General features: G+C 40.0%; 1 pseudogene; it reads left to right on the top strand.

Annotated features, from left to right (window-relative positions):
• Window positions 1–226: 226 nt before the first annotated feature.
• LOC127552255 (zinc finger protein 665-like) lies at window positions 227–1,926 on the top strand (annotated as a pseudogene).
• The last annotated feature ends 9,121 nt before the right edge of the window (window positions 1,927–11,047 follow it).

Genomic DNA, 11,047 nt, shown 5'->3' with positions numbered 1-11,047 from the left:
TTTCTTTCAAGTTCAGAGTTCTGGCCCATAATAGAAAGTGATCACCAGAAAATGCACACAATGAAAGGAAAAGGGAAAAAATGAGAGTTGAACTAATTTGTCAAATACTGAAGGCAGAGTCTGCCCATTCACTGGGTGTGAATTCCAGTCTCAGCTGCTGGTTTTGGGGTCAAGTTCCTCAACCCCTGTGGGATAATGTCCTGAAAATAAGGAACTGATTCTGCCCATGTAAGAGTTTTCTCTTTGCCTCAGGAAACAGATTTTAACTGAGCTTCTATTCTGTTGATAGAGGGAATGGTGTGTGTGTGTGTGTGTGTGTTGTGTCTTTTCCTATTTATTGTTCTCCTTTTTTACATGTTCTTTTATTGTTACAGAAAGTGAGATCAGACTTGAAATGAAGGAAAGTACTCACAAGCAAAACTTCACTTGGAGAGAAATCTGTGCTACACCTGAGAAAAAACACATTGGAGAAAAACCTTATGAATGTAACCAGTGTGGAAAAACTTTTAGATATAATCGATATCTTACTGTACATCAGAGAATTCACACTGAAGAGAAACCTTATGAATGTAACCAATGTGGAAAGACTTTCAGGAATAAGGGGTATCTTACTGTACATCAAAGAATCCACACTGATGAGAAACTTTATGAATGTAACCACTGTGGAAAAGCTTTTAGAAAAAAAGATCATCTTACTGTACATCAGAGAATCCACACTGGGGAGAAGCCTTATGAATGTAACCAATGTGGTAAAGGTTTTAGACACCAACAGTCTCTCACTTCACATCAGAGATTCCACCGTGGAGAGAGACCTTACAAATGTAACCAGTGTGAAAAGGGTTTTACACGCAAAAAATCTCTTACTTACCATCAGAGACTCCACACTGGAGAGAAACCTTATGAATGTAACCAGTGTGGAAAGGCTTTTAGAGAAAAGGAAACTCTTACTGTACATCAGAGAATTCACACTGGAGAGAAACCTTATGAATGTAACCAGTGTGGAAAGGCTTTTAGAGAAAAGGAAGCTCTTACTGTACATCAGAGAATTCACACTGGAGAGAAACCTTATGAATGTAACCAGTGTGGGAAGTGTTTTACAATAATGGGAACTCTTACTAGACATCAGAGAATCCACACAGGAGAGAAACCTTATGAATGTAACCAGTGTGGAAAGGCTTTTAGAGAAAAGGAAGCTCTTACTGTACATCAGAGAATTCACACTGGAGAGAAACCTTATGAGTGTAACCAGTGTGGAAAGGCTTTTAGAAACAAAGGTCATCTTACTGCACATCAAATAATCCACACTGGAGAGAAACCTTATGAATGTAACCAGTGTGGAAAGTGTTTTACAGTAATGGGAACTCTTATTAGACATCAGCGAATCCACACAGGAGAGAAACCTTATGAATGTAACCAGTGTGGAAAGGCTTTTAGAGAAAAGGAAACTCTTACTGTACATCAGAGAATTCACACTGGAGAGAAACCTTATGAATGTAACCAGTGTGGAAAGGGTTTTATATGCAAAAAATCTCTCACTCTACATCAGAGAATCCACACTGGTGAGAGACCTTATGAATGTAACCAGTGTGGAAAGGGTTTTATACGCAAAAAATCTCTCACTCTACATCAGAGAATCCACACTGGAGAGAAACCTTATGAATGTAATCAGTGAGGAAAGGCTTGTAGATATAAGCAAAACCTTATTAGACATCAGAGAATCCATACTGGGGAGAAACCTTATCAGTGTAACCAGTGTGGAAAGGCTTTTAGTCAAAAGGGAAATCTTAACATCTGAACATTAGAGAATCCACTGGAAAGAAATCTCATCAATGAAATTAATATAGAAAAGGTTTCATAAAAAAAACCTGATTGGTTCTCACCAGATCTGTGAGGAAATGTCAAGGCATTAAAATAAGGGGAAAATTGGATTTGGTAGAGATCACTGGGAGAAGATGGTTGTGCCTTCCATAATTAGCCTTCTCTACCTTTAACCCTATGGAGGATGAAGAAGGGAAAGTAAACTGTGACTAGGGATAGGAGAAAGCTTCAGAAGCACAGTGGATCCTTCTTTCCCCCCTGGTTCCCTCCCTGAAAGACAGTACAGTGGGATTGAGAGATCAATAGATCAGGACTTGAGACAAGGATTGAAATTCTGGGTTCTGAACCTCTGTGGCCTTGTGAACTTACTTTAACTCCACAGGTCTTCGTGCTTTTAGATTAGGGTTAGGATCTCTTCCAGCTCTGACTGCTTTGAGAACCCAAAGTGGAGCTTGAAGGTGAACCCTACTAATTGCCATTTCTTTCTGGATCCTCAGCTTGAGATTCAACCCAATAACTCATAGACTTCACCAAACTTTCTGGCTATGATTGACAGTTTGGAGAGATAGAAAGATATGAGAAATTCTAAAACTACATCCTGTTGAGTCAGGAAACTTACACATCCCTAAATATATAAGTCCTGTGCAGTTAGTCCAATAGGTCTCTTGTCGTAGTTGTTCAGGAAGAAAATGTTTCCTTAAGATAATTCACAGAAAGATTTCCACTCTGAGATTTTCAGCTTTCATCCATCAAATTGGCGGAGATGACCCCCAAGGCCGGACATAAAAAGAGGCACAGCAGTGCAATGTGTATGTGGCTATGGATGGGTCCAACTTTTCTCCAAAGCCATTTGTTATTAGGATTTATGAAAAGGTGATCAAATGTCCATGCTTTGTGACACAGAGAGCCCAAGGCAAGGGATCTACTGTAAGAACATGAGGGGAGCAAGGTTCTGGCTACGCTAAAATATTAATTGCAATAATTTGGTTTGTATACTTTGTGGGGGTAGCAAAAAATAGTATAGATGCAAAGTAGAAAATAGGCTCTTTAACTGAAGAAAATCTGAACACATTTTGGTTCGTGAACATATTGGAATGTTGTGCCATAAGAAGCAGTGGCTAAGAAGAATCTGGAGAAGAGGATTTGCAAATGAAAGGTGATAGATGAAAGTGAGCCAAAGCTAGAAAATCTCCATATACTGTGATTTTGAAAAAGGAATTTGAAATTCCTTCCAGCAATGTAGAAGCATGTCTGTATTTAACATGTATTGGACTACCTGCCAGATGGGGGAGGCAGTGGGGAAAAGGAAGGAAAATTTTGGAACAAAAAGTTATACAAGAGTCAATGTTGGAAAAATTACCCATGCATATGTGCTTTGAGTAAAAAGCTGTTTAAAAAGAAGCTTGTCTGCCTGTCCATCCCATGTGACTCTTGCTTCTGTCTCACATAAGGTCAACAAAGAGAATCCATCCCACATGGAATCCTTCCTTTCTTTCTCCTGACATCTCAAGGGCACTTGTACAATTCTCTTCTACAATTCTCTCATGAGAAGTATGAACAATGCAAATTATCCCAGCAGAGGAGCTTCAGAAAATGCTTTATCAGCAACCCTTGACTCCCTGGGCAAATGGAGCCAGCTACCAGAGGTCAATTAGCTTGTAAAATCCTTTCATTTTGAAAACTGCTTGTGGTGACAATAGGAAAATCACTACTCTGGGACCCTACAGTTTGTCAGTTGTTGATGGACTTATCCCTTATGCAGAAATGAGGGCAACCATGGCTGTATCAGCTCTCCTCCCATTGGTAGATACCATGCATTCGTAAAGCTCAGGGCTCTTATCCCTGGAGCTCTCAATCAGGAGGGCCACAACAAGAATGAAAGCCACACTAAGGGGGTGAGTCCTCATTCAAAGACACGTCCAGAAAGTCCCCTTGTGTGTGTCTAGGAAATTATTCCACTGACCATGACACAGCCTTGTGGGGTCCCTACCAATGAAAGCCCTAGGAGGGGATAGTCCTAGCAGGGGCATAATGACCCGTATGTGGCCTTGCTTATTTAGGCCAGTATTCTAGAACACAAACCTTGCACACAGGTTCTACAATGAGGCTCGGTCCTGAGCAGTAAATCAAAATTTGAGCCATAATTGCATTAATGTATGCAAAGAGGCTCTTGAACTCCTTACTCTGATAGGTTTCTATAATTACTATCAGACTATCTGGTCATTCAGTAGATTATCCTGCAGCCACGTTACACTGTGTCCCTATGAAAGTAACAACCCATATGATTATTAAATGACTTTGTATAATCACAGCAGAGCTCTTCTCCTTTTTTTGATGATTAATAAACCCCCTTGGTAGAGGACTACATCTTGCATTGGAGAAGGCTCCAAATTCCCTTTGAAGTCGAATGCTTGACCGTACATGTTCCCCTCCTCCACAGACTATAACCTAGCCTGCTAGGTGCAGTCCCCCTGATACTTTCTACCACCTGCTACCAGGTTGCACTTGGATAAAGGGCATTGAACAGTAATCTGCCTCTCCAGTGACCATTCCCTCCCCAATACTACTTCTTGGAACTGATTCCCATCCCCTCATAGTCTATTCTCACCAGCTATCCTGAAACTCAGATCACTAATGGTCAAACTTTTATTCCTCCTCCTCTACTGACTTCCTCACTTCTTTTATGCTGACCAAACCTAACACCCTGTTCTTCCTCTGCCCTCCCAATGTGTGCTCCAGAATACTTTCTCCTCTTTCAGAAGAAAATCCAACATATGGGGGAGCATGGCAGGAACTCTACCAGATTCACCGCCAAGTATAAGATAATGCTCAAAATGAATCCCGAGGCAGAAGAATCAACAAAAGGACATGGTGAAATATTTTTCCAGTCCAAAAGTTCAGCAGGAAAGATCTGTCTCACTGAGGTCAAGGGAGAATACAGTCCAGCACAGGTGATCTCCAGGTGAGCAGGCTGCACCCCAGCAAAGCAGGACTGAGAGCCCATGGACCAGACAGGCCAGCAGCCAAACCCCATGGAAAGAAGCTTGGGATGTGAACCCTTGGCCCAGGATCACAGCCCAACTTAATATGAATTTTAAAAGTGGAGAAATGGAGTGGAAAAATATGCACACACAAACACACACACACACACACACACACACACACACACACAAAACAAGTAGACCATAAAAAAATAAAATGGGGGAAAAAAGGATGTCAAAGTTAGCTATGTTTAAAATCCAAATGTAGATGAATCTATGACCCACAAAGAGCTACTGGAAGAGTGCCAAAGAGGATTTAAAGAAACAAACCACAAAGGAGGAAGAAGATAGGAAAAAGGGGGTAGTGGCTAGATTGGGGGGCCTGGGAAGAGTTTGGGGTGGAAGAGACCATTGGTAATCTCAGCAGAGGTTAGCAGGAAGCAAGAACAAGTGTATGTATGTCTCTGTGTCTCTCTGCATCTCTGAATCTCTCTTAATCTCCTGTTAATCCCTGCTGAGATTACCAGTAAAGAAAGGCTGTTTGGCACCTTAACATGGGCTTGTCTTCATGTCTATTCAGGAAAGATTGGTATGTATGGCTCTGGCAATCAGTTGGTGGGAGGTTACAATGCATCACTGAGAGCACAAATAACACCAAATCCATTATGCACAATATACTACTCTGGAAAATAAATAAAACAAAACAAAAAAACAAAAAACAACTATGTCCTAATGTTTCTCAACCTGTATCAGTCTTCCACCTGTAAGTTGTAGAAAGTATGTTTCATTATTATTGTTCCGTTGGAATCTTGGTTGGTCTTTATGCTAATCTGACTTCAATGTAGGAGTCTTCCATTACATTTATGGAACTGATTTATACACTCAATTCCCCATGAACAGGTAATCCCTCTGATTCTCCACACATACACACACAATTCTATTTTCTTGTACATCCTTTGAATTTGTTTTGCTTGGGTTCACTCTGACCTCTAATTTTCCCCTTTTAATCTTCCTCTTTTCCACTGGTGAGTAAAATGTATTTCTCCTTTCATCTCTGTGTTGTGTGTATTCTTCCTTCCTTGTACTAGATCACTGAAGTTCAGACCTCAGATGTCTCCACCCATTCCTTCCTTCCTGTTGGTAGACATGTCTACTTGGGGACCCTCCTTACCTGAGATAACATTTCCCAGCCCTCCTTTCTCTCCACCCACCTTAGGATATTCCTCTTCCCCTCTTTCCACTCTCTCCTGGAGATCACCAAGACATAACAGAACCACTCACAGCTTTACTTTGATTCCCTCTGTGAGCCCCAAGCATCCAGAGGGGGGCACTTCTCATCTCATCATGATTGTATATAACTATTTTGTCCTTTTGAGTCCCTAAGACTAGTTCATCCATGATTACTTTTTTGTATTTTCTCTTCACTTGTGCTTGAACTTCTAAGATTTTCTCCATTTATGGTCTTTTAGTTCAGAATGTTTGAAAGGATTTTCAATAAAAGTCCTTTTTCCCTGTAGAGTTATATTCAGTTTCTTTTCCCCACGAATTACTCTTGGCTATAAGATGATATCCTTTGTCTTCTGCCCTGTAGAGTTATATTCAATTTTTTTTTCATGAATTACTCTTGATCAGTAGATGATGTCCTTTGTCTTCTGCCCTGTCTTATTTCACCTTCTGGGCTTCTTGATAGTTATTCAATTGTGTCTGGTGCTGAGGGTGGCTCCTTGTTACTTGAATTTTACTGAACTTTTCAGCTGCTTGAAGAATTTTTCTCATTGACTTGGAAGCTCTGCATTTTACCTATGATGTTTCTGGGAGTTTTCATTTAGAGTCTCTTTCCAGAAGTGATCTATGGTTCAAGGTAGATACAGAGAACTCTGAGATTTTCTCTTGGCCATCAGAAGCTCTACTTACATGAATGCATATAGATGTATCCTTTCATGTGTAAAGTACAGGCTAGCTCCTTGGAGGGCTTCAGGGACAGCTAGAGTCAGGATAAATTAAAATCTTTAGTCTTCAGGGGGAGAAGTGAAGGAGGCAGGCAAACTACCACAAGGCTTGTCAAAGATCTCTCCTGGATTCTGGAGTTAAGAATCTCCAGTCTCTCTGCTCCTCTTCCTCCTCTTACTGCCAAGTACCTTTGACCCTCTCCCTCCACCCTCCAATCTTTGCCTATGATTATCTCACTTTCAAATATTGAGTAAGCACCAATGGTGAGGAGAGCCATTATCCAAATATATGCTAATAGAGCCATTGTCTCACATCAAATAGATAGCCTTAAGTGCTTTCTTGTCTGATTCAGAATTTCAGCCCTCTACATTCATGTAAATGAAAGAGAGGTTAGCTGGGTGGGAGACCAAAGGGTGTTATGGGCCAGAACTTGAAACAAGGTGCTACATCAATGGAATTGATAAAGACAATGGTTGTTTAGCATGGTGCTTAACAGTTCTCTAGTTCAGTACATGTACTTAGTACTTACTATAGTTCCATAAGATTCACACCTATGATGAGAGAGGATATAAGCTGGGACAAACTCAGCCAGAAGGAGAACAAGGGAAGACCAGAGAAATGGTGGCAGGCTGTCCTCCTTCACTTCTCCAGGGAAACCAAGATCCGGAAGGCCTCCAGAAAAACTAGCCGAGCCCCAAGTGAAGGAGACAAGACTTTGAAGGAGACAATAACTCCGGAATGCCTTTAAGAAAGCTAGCTGAGCCCCAAGTGAAGGAGATAAGAGTTGGAAAGAGACAATAAAGGATTTGGACTTTTAACACCCTGCTGCATTTGGGGTGATTACTGAACTGAAAGAAAGGCTGCCTCCAGAGACCCCAAGGAAACCTCAACAGAGAATATTACATTTGAAAGAGAATATTACAAAAAGGGTTGCCATATTGGGAAACACTGATACTTTGCTATGGCTCCTGAAACTGGAAGAGAATCAAAGATTTGGTCCTCTGTAAAGGAATCAAGACTTGGCCCTGCTGTTGGCTGTCTTAGAGTCACAATTGTAGACTCCCCCTTTATTCTGAGATACCCTCCTTAGTTACTCCTTTACTGGCTGGGCTGGACATTGGAAGGCAAATCCTGATTTGTAACCCTAGTCAGAGATATGGCCCAGTTTCTGCAGGCTTCTGAACATCCTGGCTTCCTTCCCCAGGGTCTCCTTATCCAGGACTTACTCTGCTTCACACAGATTCCCTTGACTTTGGGGATTCTGTGACCTGAATTTGGATCGAGGGTGACAAACTGTTGCACTTTCCCAATATGAATCTAAGTCCTGTAGCCCTGTTACATGAGATCTTGTTGCAGGGAGGCTCCTTGCAAGGTATCATTCTTACAATACTTTTCCCCAGGGCCTATCGCCCTCCCTTCTCCACCCCTCCCCTCCCCTCCTTCACTTCTCCAGGGAGAGAGCCTCCCCGAGCCAAACTGGACAAAGGATTCTGATTTTTCTGAGTTTCTCCATCAAGATGCATTCAATCTATTCCATTGTTCAGATCTCTTAGGAGTCTGTAAATAGGACTTAGCTGCCTTGCCCCCTTCCCCACCCCCTCTCTCTCTACCTTCTTCGATCAGCCACCCCAAAGGCATTTTTCTCATTTTCTTCAGTTTACAAAAGTGGAAAAACCTGAGAGAGATGTTAAGGGTTTGCCCAGGGTCTCATGGTTATCAAATGTCTTGAGGCTACATGTAAACTTATTCCTTCCCCAAGATCACCCTTTTTGCAAAACTTCAATGACAACATTAGTGTAGCATTTAAGGGGCAGTATTGTCATTTTCTTATATTGATACAGCCTAGTCATGAGCACTGGATGTTCTTTTAGCTTTTAAGTTGTCATGCATTACTTTAAGGATGGCATTGCAATTGAATTTATACAACACTTTTAATTCCCAGTTATTATATCCACATTTTACTTATTGGGAATGGGATTTTTCTCTCAACTATTCCTTCTTATACTTTGTTCCTATTTTATATAACTGCTCTTAACTTAGGAAAATTCATTTTCTTTATTAGTCGGTAGCATCCACTTGAAACTGTCAGTAAGCATCATAAAAGTAATGGGGATAAACTGGAACCATTCCCAATAACATCAAGAGTGAAATAAGTTTGCCCACTATCGCCATAACTATTCAATATTGTATTAGAATTGCTAACTTCAGCAAAAAGAGTTGAGAAAGAGATCAAAGGAATTAGAACAGGCAATGAGGAAACCAAATTATCACTCTTTGCTGATGTGATAGTATACTTAAAGAACCCCAGAGATTCTACTAAAAAGCTATTAGAAATAATCCACACCTAATTGTGAACACATCTAGCCATTCTGGAGAGCAATTTGGAATTATGCTCAAAAAGTTATCAAGCTGTGCATACCCTTTGATCCAGCAGTGTTTCTACTAAAGAAAGGAAAGGGACCTGTATGTGCCAAAATGTTTGCGGCAGCCCTGTTTGTAGTGGCTAGAAGCTGGAAAATGAAAGGATGTCCATCAATTGGAGAATGGTTGAGTAAATTGTGGTATATGAACGTTATGGAATATTATTGTTCTGTAAGGAACGACCAGCAGGATGAATACAGAGAGGACTGGCGAGACTTACATGAACTGATGCTGAGTGAAATGAGCAGAACCAGGAGATCATTATATACCTCAACAACGATACTGTTTGAAGATGTATTCTGATGGAAGTGGACCTCTGTGATAAAGAGAGCCTTAATTGATCAAAGATGGACAGAAGCAGCTACACCCAGAGAAAGAACACTGGAAATGAATATAAACTGCTTGCATTTATGTTTTTCTTCCCGGGTTATTTATATCTTCTGAATTCAATTCTCCCTGTGCAACAAGAAAACTGTTTGGTTCTGCACACATATATTGTATCTAGGATATACTGCAACCCATTCAACATGTAAAGGACTCTTGCCATCTGGGGGAAGGGGTGGAGGGAGGGAGGGGAAGAATCAGAACAGAAGTGAATGCAAGGGATAATGCTGTAAAAAATTACCCTGGCATGCGTTCTATCAATAAAAAATTATTAAAAAATTAAAAAAAAATAATCCACACCTTTAGCAAAGTTGCAGGATACAAAATAAACCCATATAAACCATCAGCGTTCTTATATATCACTGACAAAATCCAACAGTTAGAGATACAAAGAGAAATTCCATTTAAAGTAACTGCTGGGATGAATACAGAGAGGCTTGGAGAGACTTACATAAACTGATGCTAAGGGAAATGAGCAGAACCAAGAGATCATTATATACTTCAACAACGATATTGTAGGAGGATGTATTCTGATGGAAGTGGATTTCTTTGACAAAGAGACCTAACTCAGTTTAAATTGATAAATGATGGACAGAAGCAGCTACATCCAAAGAAAGAACACTGGGAAATGAATGTGAACTATTTGCATTTTTGTTTTTCTTCCCGGGTTATTTTTGCCTTCTGAATCCAATTCTCCCTGTGCAACAAGAAAACTGTTCGGTTCTGCAAACATATATTATATCTAGGATATACTGCAACATATCTAACATATAGAGGACTGCTTGCCATCTAGGGGAGGAGGTGGAAGGAGGGAGGGGAAAAATCGGAACAGAAGTGAGTGCAGGGGATAATGTTGTAAAAAAAAATTACCCTGGCATGGATTCTGTCAATATAAAGTTATTATAAAATAAAATAAAATATATTAAAATAAAAATTAAAAATAAAGTAACTGCTGATAGTATAAAATATTTGGGAATCTATCTGCCAAAGGAAAGTCAGGAACTATATGAGCAAAACTACAAAACACTTTCCACAAAAATAAAGTTAGATCTAACCAATTGGAAAAAGATTAAGTGCTCTTGAATAGGTCGAGCAAATGTAATAAAGATGACAATTAGTTTCTACTGAAACTAATCTATTTATTTAGTGCTGTACTAATTAGGCTCCCAAAAAACTATTTTAATGATTTAGAAAAAATAACAACAAAATTAATCTGGAAGAACAAAAGGTCAAGACTTTCAAGGGCACAAATGAAAAAAAAAATCAAATGAAGGTGGCCTAGCTGTCCCAGATCTATAAAGCAGCAATCACCAAAACCATTTGGTATTGACTAAGAAATAGACTAGTTGATCAGTGGAATAGGTTAGATTCACACTACAAAATAATCAATAACTTTAATAAGATAGTATTTGACACACCCAAAGACCCCAGTTTTTGGGATAAGAACACATTATTTAACAAAAATTGTTGGGAAAATTGGAAATTAATATGGC

Source organism: Antechinus flavipes, chromosome 2, assembly GCF_016432865.1.
Source record: "Antechinus flavipes isolate AdamAnt ecotype Samford, QLD, Australia chromosome 2, AdamAnt_v2, whole genome shotgun sequence".
NCBI lineage: Eukaryota > Metazoa > Chordata > Mammalia > Dasyuromorphia > Dasyuridae > Antechinus > Antechinus flavipes.
This window is presented reverse-complemented; position numbering and strand designations above follow the sequence as displayed.